A 20,601-nucleotide genomic window follows, 5' to 3' on the forward strand; every position below is an offset into this window, starting at 1 on the left:
GTAAACCTCTATGTCTCTATGAGAGCAGATTTCCTTCCCTAAACGACATTAGTGAACCAGATGGGTTTTTTTATCAATCGATTCATGATCATCAGTAAATTCTTAACTCCAAATTTTTTAAAAATTCAAATTCCACCATGTGTCATGGCTGGAATCCTGTGCCCCAGAGCATTAGACTGACACCTAAAATGGCTGTATAATGGTCGGAGATCTCGGATGTCGCTCAGCCAAATCAGCATTCACAGCAGCGGGACTGGAGAATCCCAGCCACAGGCGAGGTCAGAGAACTCCGGCCAAAGTTTCCCTGACAGTTCGAATCAAGGCTCATTCACATACGTAAGGCAAAGCTAATAACTGCTACACGATGAAAATTATTAGAACACATTCTTTCTGGGCTTGAGATTCATGAATCTGGGAGAGGGAATGCAATATAGTCAACTTCTTGGGCTGGCTGGAACTATTTACAGTTGTTTCTGTCAGGCCTCTGCCTCTTTTTCTTCTTAGCTGTTGTCAGGTTGATGCTGGAAACGGGGCTGGATCTTTAAGTTTCTGCCAGTCTCATCGGACGAGATGGGAATGGTGGATGGATACGCATATCTACCAAAATTCCAGACAGTTCTGTCTCCAGAAGCTTTCCATTAGAATATCAGCAACCTAGAACTAGACAGACACTGGTAGAAGCTAAGTGTGTATAGCTGTGTCAAATGCCATTGAGCTCCCGATTGGTTTAGCAGCAACTTTCAATTTGAATGTTTTTATTTCAATCTAAATCTTCTCTGACTGGAATGCCCTCAGCTGAGGAAGGAGCAGCACTCCGAAAGCTCGTGATTCCAAATAAACCTTTTGGACTTTAACCTGGTGGTGTGAGACTTCATAGAAGCCCTGCAGTGCAGAAGGAGGCCATTTGGCCCATCAAGTCTGTACCGACCACAGTCCCACCCAGGCCCTATCCCCATAACCCTATTTATTTATGCTACCAACCTTCCAACACTAAGGACCAATTTAGCATGGCCAATCAACCTAACCTGCACATCTTTAGACTGTGGGAGGAAACCGGAGCACCCGGAAGAAACCCATTCAGATACAGGAGAATGTGCAAACTCCACTCAGACAGTGACCCAAGCTGGGAATCGAACACAGATTCCTGGTTCTGTGAGGCAGCGGTGCTAACCACTGTGCCACAGTGCTGCTCTTTCTTATGGTCTTCTGGAATGGTCAGTTCTGAGGTGTAACAGTAAGTTACCATGGCAAAATTCCAGCTTCTGTTATTCAGTTTTTATTTTAAACAGCTTCCAAGCTTTCCAGTTTAATGAGACAAACAACTCTTGTCGACTCTTTAACTCGTTCAACAATTTCTTTCTTTATTTAACACTTCCGGCACCAACTTAAACTTAAACAGTTGCATTTCATCAACTCTCAACTGAACTTTAACTCTTAACTGAACATTAACTTTAACTGAACATTAATTGTAGCCATTTAACTAAAAATAGATATAACCAATTTTAGGGAAGGATTGGCCAAATCCTTTCTGGTGTTGAATTTAGCTTTGTTGTCTTCTCTGAAGGAAAGTTCCTTCTGGGCACTCTTCTTACGATGGTTAATTTCTGTTGAGTTGTCGCTAGCAAACAAAGGACTGTAAAATTTTATCTACAAATCTTCCACTTGCTTCCGGAAGACTCTCTGTTATCCAGCCAATGTGTAGCGAGAAACCAATCACATGGCTCAAACATCCAATGAAATTATTTGCACACTTCATGTCCTGCGCATAATGGCAATAAAATTCAAGCCACAATGTCTGCTCGAAAGTAAACAACTTCCCTTATTTAGTCAACATAGGAAGTTCTCGACTAAAGTTTCTAGACCAGAATAACTTCACGATCTGCATATGGTTTTAATTATAAATTGACTATAATCCCTGTACGCTTAACTCTCAGCCAGATTAGTAATTTTAAAGCCACTATTGCCAATATTGTTGTTAAATCATTGTTGTGGCCATTCTTTCTCCGTGAACACTTCCTGTTCCAACAGTCCCTCCCATGCTGTGTTTGATATGGCTTCCAGTCCCTTCACAACTGATTAAAATCTCAAGAAGTTTGAATGGGTGTCAGCGCCTCAACAGACTGGTGACCAGAATTCTAGCAAGGGAGAGTCAATGGTCAGGCTGTCTGATCTCCCTAACTAGGGTCCAGGGTAGCTGATGGGGTTTAACCGAAGCATCGCTTGATGCAATTTTCCGAAGCCATCTCAACCTTTTAGCTAAGATAAAGCATCAGATCAAATCTGAGAACGAGGGCAATGCCTCATCTTGTCTGCTTTGATTTTGTTTACTCCCTCATGGGACCATGGATTAGTTTTAATTTGAATGGAATTTTTTTTTAAATCATATTCTACTGCATGTGAACAAGGGAGCAGGGCCCAGATATCTTGGTTCCTCTGGGAGGCATTTTGAATTTGTGCGGTAGTGTAAAAGGAGTGATATCTGATTAGCTGTCTATTAAACACCTCTCCCAGCATTCATTGTCAAAGTTAAATCTTGAGAAATGTATAATGGGCGGCTAATCAGATATCACCCAATAAAGTCAATGTTACTCCCATTATTTACATTGAATGAGTAATAGGAGGCAGCATGATTTTGTACAGCATTAATAAATGGACCTAATATGTATTACACATCTAAACAAAGACAGTAGAGGAACACGTTGGGCTAATTGGTCCAGCTATATGTCTCCTGGTAACTCTTTACCTCTACTGATCTGAGTTTCCTGATAACAAAATCAGTTACCTCTCTTTGCCAGTTGTGTATATGTTCAGTGGGCCAAATGGCCACCTCTGTGCCACAAATTAATCTATGATTCTATGATACCTTTCATTTTACAATCCCTGGTTTGTGATTACATTGCAATGGCCTCAGTCTCTCTTTTTAAAATGCATCGGTAATAACATAAACCAGAAATCTATTTAAAAAATAATTCTTTAATTGATATAAAGGCACTTGCTTGCATTCTTGCAGTACACCTTTGGAAAAGCTGGACAACTATACTCTGTGATCAGGAGAAAACAAGAAAAATTCTAAATGGTCCCAAGCAAAACCTAATCCACAGACAAAAATGAGTAGAGCGAGGCATATGATAATTTCAATCATAAGCCACTGTTACAAGGGTAAAGAGAGTGTTCCATGAAATAGTTCTTGTTTTTGTGCAAGGCTGAATGAGTCAATCTGACACCCTGCAGCCTTTACGTGCATGAATTGTCTTTCATTACAATTTATGTCAGAGCAAGTTAGACTGTTACTTTTAATTTTGAAAAGTATTGCCAACAAGAATTAATTTTATTAAAAGATATTATAATGACTACAGATGAAAAATTGATGTAAGAAAATATAAGCAGAAATACATTTTTCAAAGAATGAAGTTATGAATTCGAACGATTTGGTTGTCTTTGCACTCCAAGTGTAATGTAACGCAACTGTTTTTAAAATTATTTCATGCGATGTGGGTATTGCTGGCCAGCATTTATTGCCCATCTCTAACTGCCCTTGAGAAGGTGGTGGTGAGTCACCTTCTTGAATCGCTGCAGTCCGTGTGGAGCAGATACAACCACAGTGCTGTCAGGGAGGGATTTCCAGCATTTTCATCCAGTGACAGCGAAGGGACGGTGATAGAGTTCCAAGTCAGGATGGTTGCCGGAATTTACCACCTCGCCCACCGAGACTTGTAAGATCCCACCAAAGGCCAACAGAGAGTCCCGTTCTGCAAGCTGAATCAGGCCAAAAGAAGGTCTTCAATGAAGCAAAATAAATGAATGTGATTGGAAAATATTTTGGAATTGACATTCTGTAGCCTTCCCCATTGAAATGTACCTTCTTAAAACATTGTTTTCTACATATCAGCCAGTTTTGAATCTAGGCCTAAGATTAGCCCTGAATCCCATTGTTTCAAACATAATTTTTTCTGTGTATTTCTTTAGCAGATAGAGAAGTTGTCAGCACCAGCTGGAAATCTCTAGCATTCATAAGTCCTCAAAGGCTCAAAGCTCTGGTAACACTTCCCAACCAAGGACGCACTCAGGAACTTAGAATTAGGAGTGAAACGTAAAACTGTGAATACTCATTTGGTTCGAGGCATTGAAAATAGAGTTTGGGGATAAGTTGTAATTATTGTAGGTGTGCTAATGTTTAAAGGTCCCATTCAAAGTCATATGTCACAGTAACTCTCCTGTGACATATGAAGCACATATCAAACCTGCACTGACAATCTCACCAGGCATCATCCCCATGACCCTATGTATTTAACCTGCTAATCCCCCGACACTAAAGATCAATTTAGCAAGGCCGATCAACCTGACGCGCACATCTTTGGGCTGTGGGAGAAACTAGAGCATCCAAAGGAAACCCATGCAGACACAGGGAGAACGTGCAAACTCTACACAGTTACCCGAGGCTGAAAATGAATCCAGGTCCCTGCTTGTGAAGCAGCTGTGCTAACCACTGTGCCACCATGCTGTCCTTATATATTATGTAAGGGTTTTATTTAAATTGCTACTCAGGGGCCCACTCTGGATGTAGTCACTTTCCAGGTCCTTCTGGGTGCCAGATTTGGGGTCCAGTACCTGTAGTATTTTGTGCTTAGAAAGCTTGATGAGGTGAAGATTTAACTGCTTTCCATATCAGGCATTTAACCATAGGGTTTTGCAGCTCCACATTCAGATACAATGCCACCATAATCGACGTGGCGTGCTGTCTCACATGTTGGAATAAATGTCACACATTTTAAAGAGGCCTTTAAAGTGTCTTAATAATGTTTCATCTTCCCACCTATGCAGTTGGCTGTAGCAAATGACTTTGGGAATTCTACAATCAGATATGTGAGAACATTTAGGATCAGGATAATTGCACATTTTTGATTGTGGTTGCAAGTCCAGTTATATTGCAGCACTCGGCGACGTTAGTATTAGAGTTTAATTAATGCCATAACTTGTCAACAGGGCAAAGGGAAATGGTCACATTTCTTAACAACACAACAGTGGCAGATGCATGATTCCTTTTTTTTATTCATTCGTGGGATATAGGCATCACTGGTTGGCCAGCATTTATTGCCTATCCCTACTCACCTGAGGGCAGTTGAGAGTCAACCGATTGCTGTGGCTCTGGAATCACATGTCGGCCAGACCAGGTAAGGACAGCAGTTTTCCTTCCCTAAAGGACAATAGTGAACCAGGTGGGTTTTTCCGACAATCAACAATGGTTTCATGGTTATCAATAGATCCTTAATTTTAGATGTTTTTATTGGATTCAAATCCCACCATCTGCCATGGCGGGATTCGAACCCAGGTCCTCAGAACACTAGCTGAGTTTCTCGACTAATGGTCTAGCAATAATACCACTAGGCCACTGTCTCCCCATTCCACATGTGGAATGATGCGAATAGTTTAGTATGTAACTTTTGATGGTCAGATCAGCCAGAGTTTGTGCTCAAGGCAGATTTGTTGAATATGTCATTCTGAGAGAGAACACTACCCCAGGTAGAGGAATTTGACTATAAGCTTCAGTGGTACATTACTGATTGCAACCACGGGCGGATATGACCGGATGATTAGGAATGGACTATATCATAGCTTCCATCATTTTTCTCTTAAGGCTGAAGTCAAAACATTAACCTTCTTTGCCAAAGGATTATAAGCTCATCATTTATTTTTAATGCAGGTGAAAATGTCAGGAGCAGAGAGCAGAACCAGAAAGATAGACAGTTTATTGTGAGACTCGTGCCAAACAAATCCGTGGAAGCCTCAGTTTCTAAGCTAGACTGGCCAAAAACAGTCATACCTGCTTATCCAACACATCACCATCTTTTCACGGTGTAAGGGGAATTTTCTTGGGGTAGCCCACTGGGGAGTCTTGTATTCAGCTGAACCCAGCTAACACAAAGACTTTGCAAAATACAGATTGCAGTTAAATGCATTCTCTATTTGACTAACAAGTATTGGGAGAGGGATGGTCAGAGGATTCTAATCTCTCTCTGACATTACATCACATGAACACAACAGATACATATTTCCAAAAATTTGATCTTCCCGCACCACCTATCATCCAAACTGGATGGTACAATTACATTAATATTCTTTATTTACTTCGGCCAACAGCACTTTACTCCTTTTAGCAGAATTAGGAATTCATTGGTCAACCGAAGCCATAGACTCTTCCTCCCCGTTGCCTGGTAACTTCACTTGTGCAAATCCGGTAGATCCCAAGGTCGCTCCTAACACCTGCAGTCCTGAGAACAATAAGGGAGTCAGTTTCCCTGTCTGTTTCCCTGCCCCCTTATCAATAGAGGCTGCATTGCAGCTATTCATTACAGCTAGAAGCTGAATCTTTCTATAATGTAGACACTGATAATAGGGTATATGCTCCATACTTCTTTGTTCCAAAAGAATGCGGTCTGTCTAATTAAAGCTATTTCCCATTATGACAAGGAGTAAACTGCTTGTTGGCCAAAGCTCACAAGAAAATACAAAAACAGTTTAAATACATGTTCAAAAATGATTATATATTTGCTTATACAGATAATACCTTTGTATATCATTTAAGTGAGGCACATTGTGATCCCTATTTTAAACTAATCTACTTTGTTTTACTAGTCTCATAGCAGGGGTTCTGTGCCCCCTATAACACAATGGTGATTAAAGATGGGCAATAAATGCTGATCTTGCCAGCATTGCTTACATCCCAAATTAAATTTTAAAAATAGCTCCCAAGCATAAAGGATGTTGAGCCGGTGAGGGTAGTGTACCCTCAATCTTCCCTAATAGGTGTAGACAAAGGTCATAGATAGAGGAGGGCACTCATAATGTTAAAATGGCGGTGCAGGCTCATTGGGCCGAAGGGCCTGTTTCCCATGCTGTATTGTTCTTTGTTCTTTGTGCACTCATGGAAACGGTCGGTGCCTCTAAACCCAAGTGAATATCTAAATCAGACCAGAAATTTGTGGCATAGACACACAGCCAAATGGGAGAACAGACATATTAGCTGGTCTGGTTGGTAATATGGAGCAGTGTCCAGATAGTAAAAAAAAAGTTCCCAGCTCAGGCCATGCAGCCAAATGTAGTCCTGACTTGGATAGTACTAGAGGTCGAATTCATTGTCTTTATTGCTGAAATTGGAAACATGTATACAATTTATTTTTATCAAAGATTTTGCAGGACTATTGTAATCAGGCTAATCATCTAAAACCCAATTTTCCAGATTCAGCATAAGAAGTTTTATATTCAAATATTCTGTGTAAATGTAGTATTATCAAATGTGTTGGTGTAAATGACAAATCTCTGAATGCTGGTTTGACCAGACAGATTATCACAGAATTCCTGCAGTGCAGGAGGAAGTCATTTGGTCCATCATCAGTACTGACCGACAACAATCTCACCTAGGCCATATCTGCGTAACCCCACATATTTACCTGCTAATCTCCCTGACAGTCTCACAACACCAGGTTAAAGTCTAACGCGTTTATTTGGCAGCACTAGCTTTTGGAGTGCTGCTCCTTCATTAAGTGAGTGAGGACCTGTGCTCACAAACAGGACATATAAAGACACAAACTCAAATTACAAAATAATGGTTGGAATGCAAGTCTTTATAGGTAATCAAGTCTTAAAGGTACAGACAATGTGAGTGGAGAGAGGGCCAAGCACAGGTTAAAGAAGTGTGTATTGTCTCCAGCCAGGATAGTTAGTGAGATTTTGCAAGCCCAGGCAGGTCGTGGGAGTTACAGATGGTGTGACATGAACCCAAGATCCCAGTTGAAGCTGTCCTCATGTGTGTGGAACATGGCTATCAGTTTCTGCTCAGCGATTCTGCATTGTCGTGTGTCGTGAAGGTCACATTGGAGAAGTCATCAAACCAGCAGACAAAGGAGGGGCCACCGTCATGTTGAACAAACGGATTACTGCAAAGAAGTGCACCAACAACTGGACAACCAGGAACACTACAGATGGTTACCCACAGATCCGACCAAAGAACACACCCGTTAACTCAATAGACTGATCAAGAATTTTGATCCAGACCTTCAGAGCATCCTCATTCCTCTCATCCCACATACTCCCCACATTGAAGATCTCTACTGCCTCCTGAAGATACACAAGGCCAACATACCCAGCCGTCCCATCATATCAGGCAATGGGATCCTGTGTGAGAATCTCTCTGGCTACCTAGAGGGCATCCTGAAACCCATTGTACAAAGAACCCCAGCTTTTGTCGCGACACTACGGACTTCCTACAGAAACTCAGCACACATGAAGCAGTTGAACCAGGAGCACTCCTCGTCACAATGGATGTCTCGGCACTCTACACCAGCATCCCCCACGACAATGGCATTGCTGCGACTGCCTCAGTGTTCAACGCTGACAGCTGCCAATCTCCAGGTGCAATGCTACAACTCATTCACTTCATCCTGAACAACAATGTCTTCACCTTCAACAACCCGTTCTTCATCCAGATACATGGAACAGCCATGGGGACCAAACTCGCACCTCAATATGCCAACATCTTTATGCACAGGTTTGAACTAGACCTCTTCACCGCACAGGATCTTCAACTGATGTTATACACTAGATACATCGATTACATTTTCTTCCTTCGGACTCATGGCGAATAATCATTGAAACAATTGTATGATGACATCAACAAGTTCCATCCCACCATCAGACTCACCATGGACTACTCTCCGGAATTGGTTGCATTCTTGGACACACACATCTCTATCAACGACGGTCACCTCAGCACTTCACTACCGCAAAACCAAGGAGAACCTCATGATGCTCCACTTCTCCAGCTTCCACCCTAAACACATGAAAGAAGCTATTCCTTACAGACAAGACCCCCATATACACAGGATCTGCTCAGATGAGGAGGATCGCATCAGATACCTATAGACACTGAAAGATGCCCTCAAAAGAGCAGGATACGGCGCTCAAGTTGACAGTTCCGATGTGCCACAATGAAAAACTGCACCAACCTCCTCAGAAGACAAACACGGGACATGGTGGGCAGAGTACCCTTCATCGTCCAGTACTTCTCTGGAGTGAAGAAGCTACAACATCTTCTCCGGAGCCTACAACGTGTCATCGACGAAGACACACATCTCGCCAAGGCCATCACCACACCCCCACTTCTTGTCTTCAAGTAACCACAAACAGACCGTTGTCCACAGCAAACTACCCAGCCTTCAGGAGAACAGTGAGTACAACACCACATAACCCTGCCACAGCAACCTCTGCAAGATGTGCTGGATCATCGATATAGATGTCATCATCTCACATGAGAACAGCATTCACCAGGTACACAGTACATAGTCTTGCAACTTGGCCAACATTGTCTACCTGATACACTGCAGGAAAGGATGTCCCGAGGCTTGGTACATTGGGGAGACCATGCAGATGCTACGACAAGAATGAATGAACACCACACGACAATCACCAGACAGGAGTGTTCCCTTCCAGTCAGGGAACATTTCAGCAGTCACAGGCTTTCTGCCTCTGAACTTCAGGAAAGCTTTCTCCAAGGTAGCCTTCACGACACACAACACAGAATCGCTGAGCAGAAACTGATAGCCAAATTTCACACACATGAGGACAGCCTCAACCGGGATCTTGTGTTCATGTCACGCTATCTGTAGCCCCACGACTTGCCTGGGCTTGCAAAATCTCACTAATTGTCCTGGCTGGAGACAATACACATCTCTTTAATCTGTGCTTGGCCCTCTCTTCATTCACATTGTCTGTACCTTTAAGACTTGATTACCTGTAAAGGCTCGCATTCCGACCATTATCTTGTATACTGAGTTTGTATCTTTATATGCCCTGTTTGTGAACACAAGTCCTCACTCACCCGATGAAGGAGCAGTGCTTCGAAAAATAGTGCTGCCAAATAAACCTGTTGGACTTTAACCTGGTGTTGTGAGACTTCTTACTGTGCTTACCTCAGTCCAATGCCAGCATCTCCACATCAATCTCCCTGACACCAAGGGGAAATTTAGCATAGCCAATCAACCTAACCTGCACATCTTTGGGCTGTGAGAGGAAACTGGAGCACCCGGAGTAAACACACGCAGACGTGGGGATAATGTGCAGACTCCATACAGACAGTCACCCAAGCCAGGAATTGAACCCAGGTCTCTGGCACTGGGAAGCAGTGCTAACCACTGTGCCACCATGCCACTCAGGAATGCTATGTCTTGTAATAATGTTCTGCTATTGATATATTTTATGTTTCTGTAGAATGTTTTAAGAGTCAGTGTTTTATTTTACAGACAGTCACTATGTCAGCAATTCAGATGCTGGACTGCAGGATAGTTACTCATTGTAGCCATGTTGTGTTTACTTAGCAGAAGGTTAATGGTCTGTTGTTTATAAATGAAGATGTTCCTTTTTTATGATAAAAGGGAGGAGCTAGGTTTGTCACTGAGAAACAGCTTTCTGTTTGAAAATTACAGTTAGTTGCTGACTGGAGCTGTTTAAAAACAGAAGTCTGGGGCTGCTCTGAAAATAAAATTGTCGCTGAAAGCCCCAAGACTGTTAACCCAAGCTGGAGCAAGTACATCTATGATTGTTAGCTGTGTTTAAGGTAGGTTTTAAGTTTATAAGAAAAATGTTGCTTAATTGGAAGTGAAATAGTGATAAATTAGAAATCAGAATTATGTCCTTTCATTTTGAGGATTGTTCAACAGTTAAAGGTTAAGCTAACTCATTTGTTATAGTTAAACTGTATTATTATAAAAAGTTTCTTTTCACAAAAGATCGCTAGTTTGTGAGTAGAATCACTCCAGGAGTGAAGCATCCTATCCTCACTCTTAAGCTATCAATAAAAAACATTGGGTCTGATCTGGTTTCATAATATACCTTGGGGCTCAGATTCAGCAACCTAATAGTCTTAATGTATAGGAAATATATTAGTGGATGTACACCACATTGGCGGTCTTGTGGTGCAGTGAGTAATATCACTGCCTCTGAAGTAGTGTGTTTGAGTCTCACTCCCCCTAATGGCCCAGAAAGGTGTGTTCATAATGCAGCCAAGCTGGTTGAGCGCCAATCTGCAAATGTCTCCAACACATGCCAATGGTAAGAGGTAATGCAGAGCGATTTCTAGTCAGCCATCTGATGGAAAGAGTGTTGCAGCAAATACCATAGCTTAGGATTATAACATGCATGTAAAACAGTGCATGTGGCCACAGCAATTTGGACTTCCTGAATGAATTTGAGGAGATTTTAGAGGGGTTGTTTTTGCGTGAGAGAAATATACTATCAGTGGCTACTGATATGACGACATTCTAGGTTTGAGTTTGGAGTTAAGTGTTGTCGTGCTTCTGAATTTGATACAGGTCATGTGTTGATACAGGACCAGCACAGACTACTGATATTGGTTGGTCTACTGGGCCCACTGAAGGTGTTCTGAATTGGAATCGGCTGCTGTCTCATGTACTTTTAGCCCATTATTTATTTATTTATGGCCCTGCTTTTGCATCGGTGCCAAGTGGTTTCAAATGCACTTCTCATACAGCAACCAGGTTTGTGGTTCTGAGGCTTCATTCTGGTTGCAGTGTAACTATATCTCTGTGCAAGGCCAGGTCTAAATAGATCCTCAGCAAACCAGAGGATTGGGCCAGCAAAAGATTTTGTTGTTAAATTTTAATGCTTACAGAATGTTACACTGTTCAGCTCTGACGACAATTAACCGTGAGTGGAGCTGGCAGCATAACTCACACCTCCTGGATGCAAATCTACAGGCACCCAGACACCTGCCATCAGACTTTTGAATGGACCTCCCATCTCTTATCCTGATCTTTCTCTACATTCTATATGTAAATGTAACACTATATTCTGCACTCTCTCCTTTCCTTCCCCTCTTGTACTCTACGAATGGTATGTTTTGTCTGTATAGCACGCAACAAACAATACTTTTCACTGTATCCCGATACATGTGACAATAATAAATCTAATCAAATCATATCTTAAATTTATGAAATTCAATGGCAGACCACATAGTAGAATTCTGTCTGATTACCCCTCATCATTTTGAACACATTTGTAAACTTAACAGGTAGTATCTTCACAGGGTATTAAACACAATTAATGTCTGCAAAAAGAGTGTTGGTATGTGGTAAACCTTTTAAAAAATTATCCTGACAGCCTGCTCAGAACCAAAATTTTTGAAGAGCAGTAGTGGTCTTAATCACTGAGACTAATGTGAGTAAGATTTTGCATGTACTTTAAATGCATGGTTTTAAAATCAGCAGGGCAAATCATCAGGGGCAATTTGCATTTCAACAAACCTGCAACTATCCAGCGCCTGTAAATTAGTTCTCCTCAATGCAAGCATAGACATACATATCTCATTTATATCGCAGCAGCTATTCCAATTGAAGTGGTTCTTCATGTTGCACAAATACTTTCAAATCTGCCCACTCATTATCACAAATTCAACAAATCCATTCCTTCCATGGCTCTTCAGAATTTGAAAACACGCAAATCACATAATAGCTGTAAAATGTATTCTGATTGTAATATGGGACCATGAGTACCTTGTGCCGCTTTCCGAACATCACAAAGCAGTTAGAATTAAGTTACATTATAACACAAAATTTTATTGCGGTCATCTGTCAACTTCACAACAACTCTAATTTATCTAGCACTTTTTACATTAAAAATGTCCCAGCTGTTTCACAGAAGTGTAATCAGTCCAAAGTTTACACCAAGTTGACAGGAAAAGATAAACCAGGATCACCAGACATTGCTTCAGATAAAGGAGCTCTAGTCTTATTTTTTTTGAAGAAGTCACCAAGATAGTGGTTACCAAAAGCTGGTCAATATTGTCAGGCTAGATTTACAAAAAGCTTTTGATAAGTTACCACATTAGACATTTCTCTGAAAGATTAAAGCTGTTATTATCGGCAATTTGCCATGCTTGATTGAGAACTGGCTAGTTCTACATAGGCAGAAAGTGGTTGTTGACAGTTTTAGCTCTGCTTGGAGATGGGATCCCACAAGGGTGTGTTAAGACCGTTGCTATTTACTATTTTCATAATAATCTAGCTCTTAAGAGCTGGGGGAATGATCTTCAGATTTGCAGATAATAGTCAAGTGGTATTAAAGAACTTGAGTACTTCTTTAAAAAAAAGTCACTTTGCCGAAGCTTTATATCTTGCACTCATCAGGACAATTGCAGGAACACAAATGTCAGAGAAAACAATGTTATACTGTATGAGAAGAAAATGCTGATTGGTTGGCAAGTAGATCCTGATTGGTAAAGGGAGTGTCAGGGAGAATGCATTGGTTAATGGTGAGTCAAGTTCCTTGGCTTAAATTTTCAAACAATATTTGGCCATTAACTGTCAATAACCATTAACTGGTGCATTCTCCATGTCAATGCTTCTACCAATCAGAGTCCACTTGCCAACCAATTAGCATTCTTTTCTCATATTCTTTCCACATTGAGGGAATGATCCTGGTAACAACCAGCTTGCTTTTTTTCTCACTTGGAAATTAAGGAATGTAAATCCAGCAACCAAAGTCAAGCAGACTTTTTTTCCAATTTGCCCTGGTGGAGTCTAATGTTGACACATCAGTTTTTATTATTGTTTTCACTACATGAAACACATAGGTCATTGTTTCCTCTGTTCAAGGTGTCATAATTACAAAATAATGCTGTTGAGGTTGTCCGTTCTATATTATCAGCAAAACAGAGATCATAATGCAAGTCAGGATTTCACCCAAGCATTTCCCCAATTCTGCTCCATGTCTATTGCTGAGTGTGGCAATCAATGGTAACATACTCAAAAAGGCCAAGGATGAGATCATGGCTTCTATTTTGATATTTGTTGCTGATTTTAATTCAAGTGGGTTTACTCCTTGTTACTAGCCCGATTTTCCCAGCCACCAGCCCTCCCATTTATCTCTGAGCCGTAGGCACTTCCATCATCATAGAACATAGAACATAGAACACTACAGCACAAACAGGCCCTTCAGTCCACGAGTTGTGCCGATCACATCAACACCTACCAACCTACAGACCTATCTATAACCCTCAATCTCATTAAACCCCATATACTCATCCAGAAGTCTTTTAAAAGACCCCAGCGAGTTCGCCTCCACCACCACTGACGGCAGCCGATTCCATTCACTCACCACCCTCTGAGTGAAAAACTTACCCCTAACATCACTTCTGAACCTCCCTCCCCGCACCTTAAATCTGTGTCCAACCCAACCCTGACCTTCGTTACCATCCTTATATTCCCAGCCCCACACTGTCCCCTACCCTAACTCTGCCCCTCTGCCTTCTCCCTCCACCCTTTCTCCTACTTCTGCAATCACTCTTCCCCATTCCTCAGCTTCATATTCATTGGCTCTCTCACCTCCCCTCTTCAGGCCCTCAACCTTCCCTCCCGTTTAGGAGAGATGGTGTACTGTTATTTCACTGGATTAGCAAGCTAATGCTCTGCAGACACGGGTTCAACTGCACCAGCTGGTGGAATTTAAATTCAATTAATAAATCTGGAATTGAAAATTAGTCTCAGCAATTGTGAGTGTGAAACTATTGTCATAAAAACCTATCTAGTTCACTGATGCCCTTTTAGGAAAGGAAATCTGATATCCTGGCCTACATGTGACTCCACAACAATGTGGTTGACTCTTAAATGCCCTCTGAAATGGCCTAACATGTCAATCAGCTGTATAAAACTGCAACAAAGGAATGAAACCAGGCAGACCACCCAGCATCGACCTCAGCACCAGAAATAACACAGCCAACCCAGCCTTTTATTACCCTATAAATTTGTCCATACTAACATCTATGGTTTTGTGCCAAAATTGAAAAAGTTGTCCCACAGGTTAGTCATACAACAGCCTTACACAATCATACTTATAGAATCATAATAAAAAGACAATGTCCTGGACGCCAGCACCATCACTATCCCTGGGTATATCCTGTCATACCGACAGGACAGACCTACCAGAGGTGATAGCAAAGCGGTATACAGATGGGAACGAGTCACCCTGGGAGTCCTCAACGTTGACCCTGGATCACACAAAGTCTTTTGGCATCAAGTCAAACTTGGGCAAGGAGAGCTCCTTCCGTTCACTGCCTATCATCCCCTCCTTAAGCCAATGGATCAGTTCTCTTCCATGTTGAACACCACTTAGAAGAAGCACAGAGGTTGGTAAGAACACAGAATGTGCTCTGGGAGGGGCCTTCAATATACATCACAAAAAAGGGGCTCAGCAGCACCATGACTGACCAAGCAGGTCGAGCGAGGCCTGCAAGACATAACTGCACGGCTCGGTCTGCAGCAGGTGGTGAGGGAACCAACAAAAGGGAAAAACCTACTTGACATTGGCTTCACCAATCTACCTGTCACAGATGCATCTGCCCATGACAGCATTGGTAGGATTGACTCCCATACAGACTTTCTTAAGGCAACGTCGTGTCTTCACATTGAGGATACCCTCCATTATGTTGTGTGGCATTACCACCATGCTAAATAGGATAGATTTCAAATAGATCTAGCAACTCAAAACTGGGCATCCATGAGGCACTGCAGGCCATCAACAGCAACATAATTGTATTCAACCACAATCTGTAACCTCATGACCCAGCACATCACTCACAATACCATAAGCATCACATCAGGAGATAATCACTGGTTCAATGAAAAGTGCAGGACGGCATGCCAAAAGCAGTACCAGATATACCAAAAGGTTACGTGTCAATCTAATGAAGCTACAACACAGGATTACCTGCATGCCAAACAGTGGGCACATCAGCAATGGACAGAACTAAATTATCTCACAGCCAATCTATCAGACCTAAGCTCAGCAATCTTGCCACATCAAGTCATGAATGGTAGTGGATAATGAAACACCTAACTGATGGAGGAGACTCCACATATGTCCCTTTCCTCAGGGATGAGGGAGTCCAGAACATCAGTGCAAAGAACAAGACATTTGCAACCAAGTTCAGCCATTTGGAGGCATGGGATTGAGGGTGATTTAGCGATTTGGATCAGAAATTGGCTAGCTGCAAGAAGACAGAGGGTGGTGACTGATGGGAAATGTTCATCGTGAAGTTCAGTTACCAGTGGTGTACCACAAGGATCTGTTTTGGGGCCACTGCTGTTTGTCATTTTTATAAATGACCTGGATGAGGGCATAGAAGGATAGGTTAGGAAATTTGCAGGTAACACTAAAGTCGGTGGAGTTGTGGACAGTGCAGAAAGATGTTGCAGGTTACAGAGGGACATAGATAAGCTGCAGAGCTGGGCTTAGAGGTGGCAAATGAAGTTTAATGCAGAAAAGTGTGAAGTGATTGGAAGGAGTAACAGGAATACTGAGTACTGGGCTAATAGTAAGTTACTTGGTAGTGTGGTTGAGCAGAGAGATCTCGGTGTCCATGTGCATAGATCCCTGAAAGTTGGCACACAGGTTGACTGGATTGTTAAGAAGGCATTCGGTGTGTTAGCTTTTATTAGTAGAGAAATTGAGTTTAGGAGCCATGGACCATGGGGTCATGTTGCAGCTGTACAAACTTGGAGTACTGCAAACAGTTCTGGTCGCTGCTTTATAGGAAGGATGTGGAAACGTTAGAAAGGGTGCAGAGGAGATTTACCAGGATGTTGCCTGGTATGATGGGAAGGTCTTATGAGGAAAGACTGAGGGAATTGAGGTTGTTTTCATTAGAGAGAAGGTTAAGAGGTGACTTAATAGAGGTGACTTAATAGAGTCATATAAGATGATCAGAGGATTAGATACGGTGGACAGTGTGAATCTTTTTCTTCAGATGGAAGTGGTTGCACAAGGGGACATAGCTTTAAATTGAGGGGTGATGAATATAGGACAGATATCAGAGGTAGGTTCTTTACTCAGAGAGTAGTAAGAGTGTGGAATGCCCTGCCTGCAACAGTAGTGCATTCACCAGCATTAAGGGCATTTAAATGGTCATTGGATAAACATATGGATGATATTGAAATAGTGTAGGTTAGATGGGCTTTAGGTTGTTGCACCGACCTGTGAAACCATTGAGGGCTGAAGAGCCCATACCGCGCTGTAATGTTCTATGTTCTATATGTGACCTCTTGAAGTCCTCATCATCATTGATGCCAATATTCAACCAATTTGATTCACTCCAAATGACATCAAGAAATGGCTGAAGGTACTGGATATTGCAACGGCTTTGGGCCCTGCTAACCCTCTGGCAATAGTACTCGATACTTGTGCACCAGAATTAGTTGCAACCCTTGCAAGCTGTTCCAGTACAGTTACAACAGTGGCATTAACACAGCAATGTGGAAAATTGCCCAGGTATGACTTGTCCACAGAAGCAAGGAAAATTAGTCTATTCTTGGAAGGAGTCATCGACAATCCCATCAAGTGGGACTTGCTCAGCAATAACCTGCCCACTGACACTCAATTTGGGTTCTGCCAGGGCCACTCAGCTCCTTACCTCATTACAGCCTCGGTCCAAACATGGACAACTGAGCTGAACTCAAGAAGTAATGTGAGGGTGACTGCCTTTGATATCAAGGCAGCATTTGACCAAGTGTGTCATCAAGGAGTAAATGGGAATCAGGGAAGAACTTTCAACTGGTTGAAGTATACCGAGCGCAAAATAAGGTGGTTATGGTTTTTGAAGGTCAACCATCTCAGTCCCAAGAGATCACAACAGGAGTTCCTTTGCATATCCATCTTCAGCTGCCTCAATGACTTTTTTTCCATATAAGGTCAGAAATTGTGGTGTTTGCTGATGATTGTATTTGCTCAACTCTTTGAATACTGGAGCAGTCTGTGCCCACATGCAGCAAAACCGAGACGACATTTAGCCTTGGAAAGTAGCATACACACCACATAAATGCTCAAGTAATAACCATCTTCTACAAGAAAGAATCCAACCATCCCTCCTAGGAATTCATTGGCATTACCATCGCTGAATTCCTGGGGGTTACTGTTGATCAGAAGCAAAACGAACTGTGTACTATTCTGGTTGCCACACTACTGGAAGGATGTTGATGCATTGAAAAGGGTGCAGAAGAGATTTACCAGGATATTGCATGGTATGGAGGATATGGACTATGAAGAAAGGTTGAACAAGCTTGGATTGTTATCATTGGACAGCGGATGATGAGGGGGAGACCTTATAGAGGTTTACAAGATTCATAGAATTATAGAATCCTACAGTACAGAAGGAGGCTTTTGGGCTCATTGAGTCTGCACCAATAACAATCCCATACAAGTCCTATCCCCGGAAACCCAGATATTTATGGGGTTATGGGGATAGGGCTTGGGTGGGATTGTGGTCGGTGCAGACTCAGTGGGCCAAATGGCCTCCTTCTGCACTGTATGATTCCATGACTGCATCAGTTCAAGAAGGCAATTCATCAGTGATGGGCACCTCTGACGAAGGATCATCTAGACTCGAAACATTGGCTCTATTCTCTCTGTAAGAAGTCTCACAACACCAGGTTAAAGTCCAACAGGTTTATTTGGTAGCAAAAGCCACTAGTTTTCGGAGCACTTCTCTTTTGTCAGCTAAGTGGGAGTTCTGTTCACAAACAGGGCATACAAAGACACAAACTCAATTTACAAAATAATGGTTGGAATGCAAGTCTTTACAGGTAATCAAGTCTCAAAGGTACAGACAATGTGATTGGAAAGAGAGTTAAGCAGAGCTTAAAGAGATGTGTATTGTCTCCAGCCGGGTCAGTTAGTGAGATTTACAAGGCCAACTCCACACCTCTACTTCTTGCCTTCAAACAACCGCACAACCTCAAACAGACCATTGTCTGCAGCAAACTACCCAGCCTTCAGGAGAACAGTGACCACAAAACCACCCAGCCCTGCCACAGCAACGTCTGCAAGACGTGCTAGATCGTCAACACAAATGCCATCATCTCACCTAAGAGCACCATCTACCAGGTACACGGTATATACTCTAGCAACTCGGTCAACGTTGTCTACCTGATACGCTGCAGGAAAGGATGTCCCGAGGCATGGGGAGACCATGCAGATGCCACGACAACGAATGAATGAACACCGCTCGACAATTACCAAGCAAGAGTGTTCTCTCGCTGTTGGGGAACACTTCAGCAGTCACGAGCATTCGGCCTCTGATCTTCAGGTAAGCATTCTCCAAGGCGGCCTTCACGACACACAACGCAGTCGCTGAGCAGAGACTGATAGCCAAGTTCAGCACACATGACGACCACATCAACCGGGATCTTGGGTTCATGTCACTCTATCTGTAACCCCCATGACTTGCCTAGGCTTGCAAAATCTCACTAACTTGTCAGGTGACAAGTTGACAATGGACCTCCCTGCGGTAGTCTACTGTGGTGCCGGGGGAGGCTTGGTTGTTGCTGGTGGTGATGCCAAGTTTTTCAAGTTTCCTGTTCTTGGTGTGCATGTAGGTGGTGTAGTTTCTTTGTCTCATCTGCTTAGCAGAGTTTCGCAGTTGGTCTGCGTCCTGAGTGCAAGTTGAGAATATGTATTCCATTTTAGTTTCCAGGGTGTGGCGTTTGCTGTAAAGCTGGTGTATGAGGTGGTTGAGGAGTGTGAGAGAGGTGCGACGGCAAAGTCTCTCAGCGTAGTCTGTGCTATAGGTTGCCCTGAAGACAATGCATCTCTTTAACCTGTGCTTAACCCTTTCTCCACTCACATTGTCTGTACCTTTAAGACTTGATTACCTGTAAAGACTCGCTTTCCAACCATTGTTTTGTAAATTGAGTTTGGGTCTCTATGTGCCCTGTTTGTGAACAGAACTCCCACTCAGCTGACGAAGGAGCAGCCAGCACTCCGAAAGCTAGTGGCTTTTGCTACCAAATAAACTTGTTGGATTTTAATCTGGTGTTGTGAGACTTCTTACTGTGCCTACCCCAGTCCAACTCCATATCATGTCTATTCTCTCTCCATGATGTGGAGGTGCCAGTGTTGGACTGGGGTAAACCCAGTAATGTGTCACATTACCAGGTCAATGTCCAACAGTTATATTTGGTAGCAAATGCCACTAGCTTTCGGAAGTGGAATGTTCCTTCGTCAGGTGGGTAGGAGTTCTGATCACAAACAGGGCATATAAAGACACAAACTCAATTTAACCTTGTGTTGTGAGACTTCTTACTGTGCTTACCCCAGTCCAACGCCGGCATCATGTCTATTCTCTGACCTGACGAAGGGACTAACCCCGAAAGCTAGTGAGTGTACTATCAAATAAATTGGTTGGACTTAAACCTGGTGTTGTCAGACTTTTTACTGTGTTTACCCCAGTCCAACGCCGGCATATCCACATCATGACTACCATCGACACCGCAAACTGCCGGATCCAACTGGAAAGGATCTCCAAGAAGAATGCGCATATCAACACAGACATCAAGTTTTTACAGAGATGCAAGAAAGCAGACAAGATACCAAAAGGACTACAGATCACGAACCCATTCAGGGCAACCTATAACACAGAGTACGCTGAGAGACTTTGCCGTCGCACCTCTCTCACACTCCTCAACCACCTCATACACCAGCTTTACAGCAAACGCCACACCCTGGAAACTAAAATGGAATACATATTCTCAACTTGCGCTC

This window comes from Carcharhinus amblyrhynchos, chromosome 16, assembly GCF_965287045.1.
Source record: "Carcharhinus amblyrhynchos chromosome 16, sCarAmb.v2.hapA, whole genome shotgun sequence".
In the NCBI taxonomy this organism is placed as follows: Eukaryota; Metazoa; Chordata; class Chondrichthyes; order Carcharhiniformes; family Carcharhinidae; genus Carcharhinus; species Carcharhinus amblyrhynchos.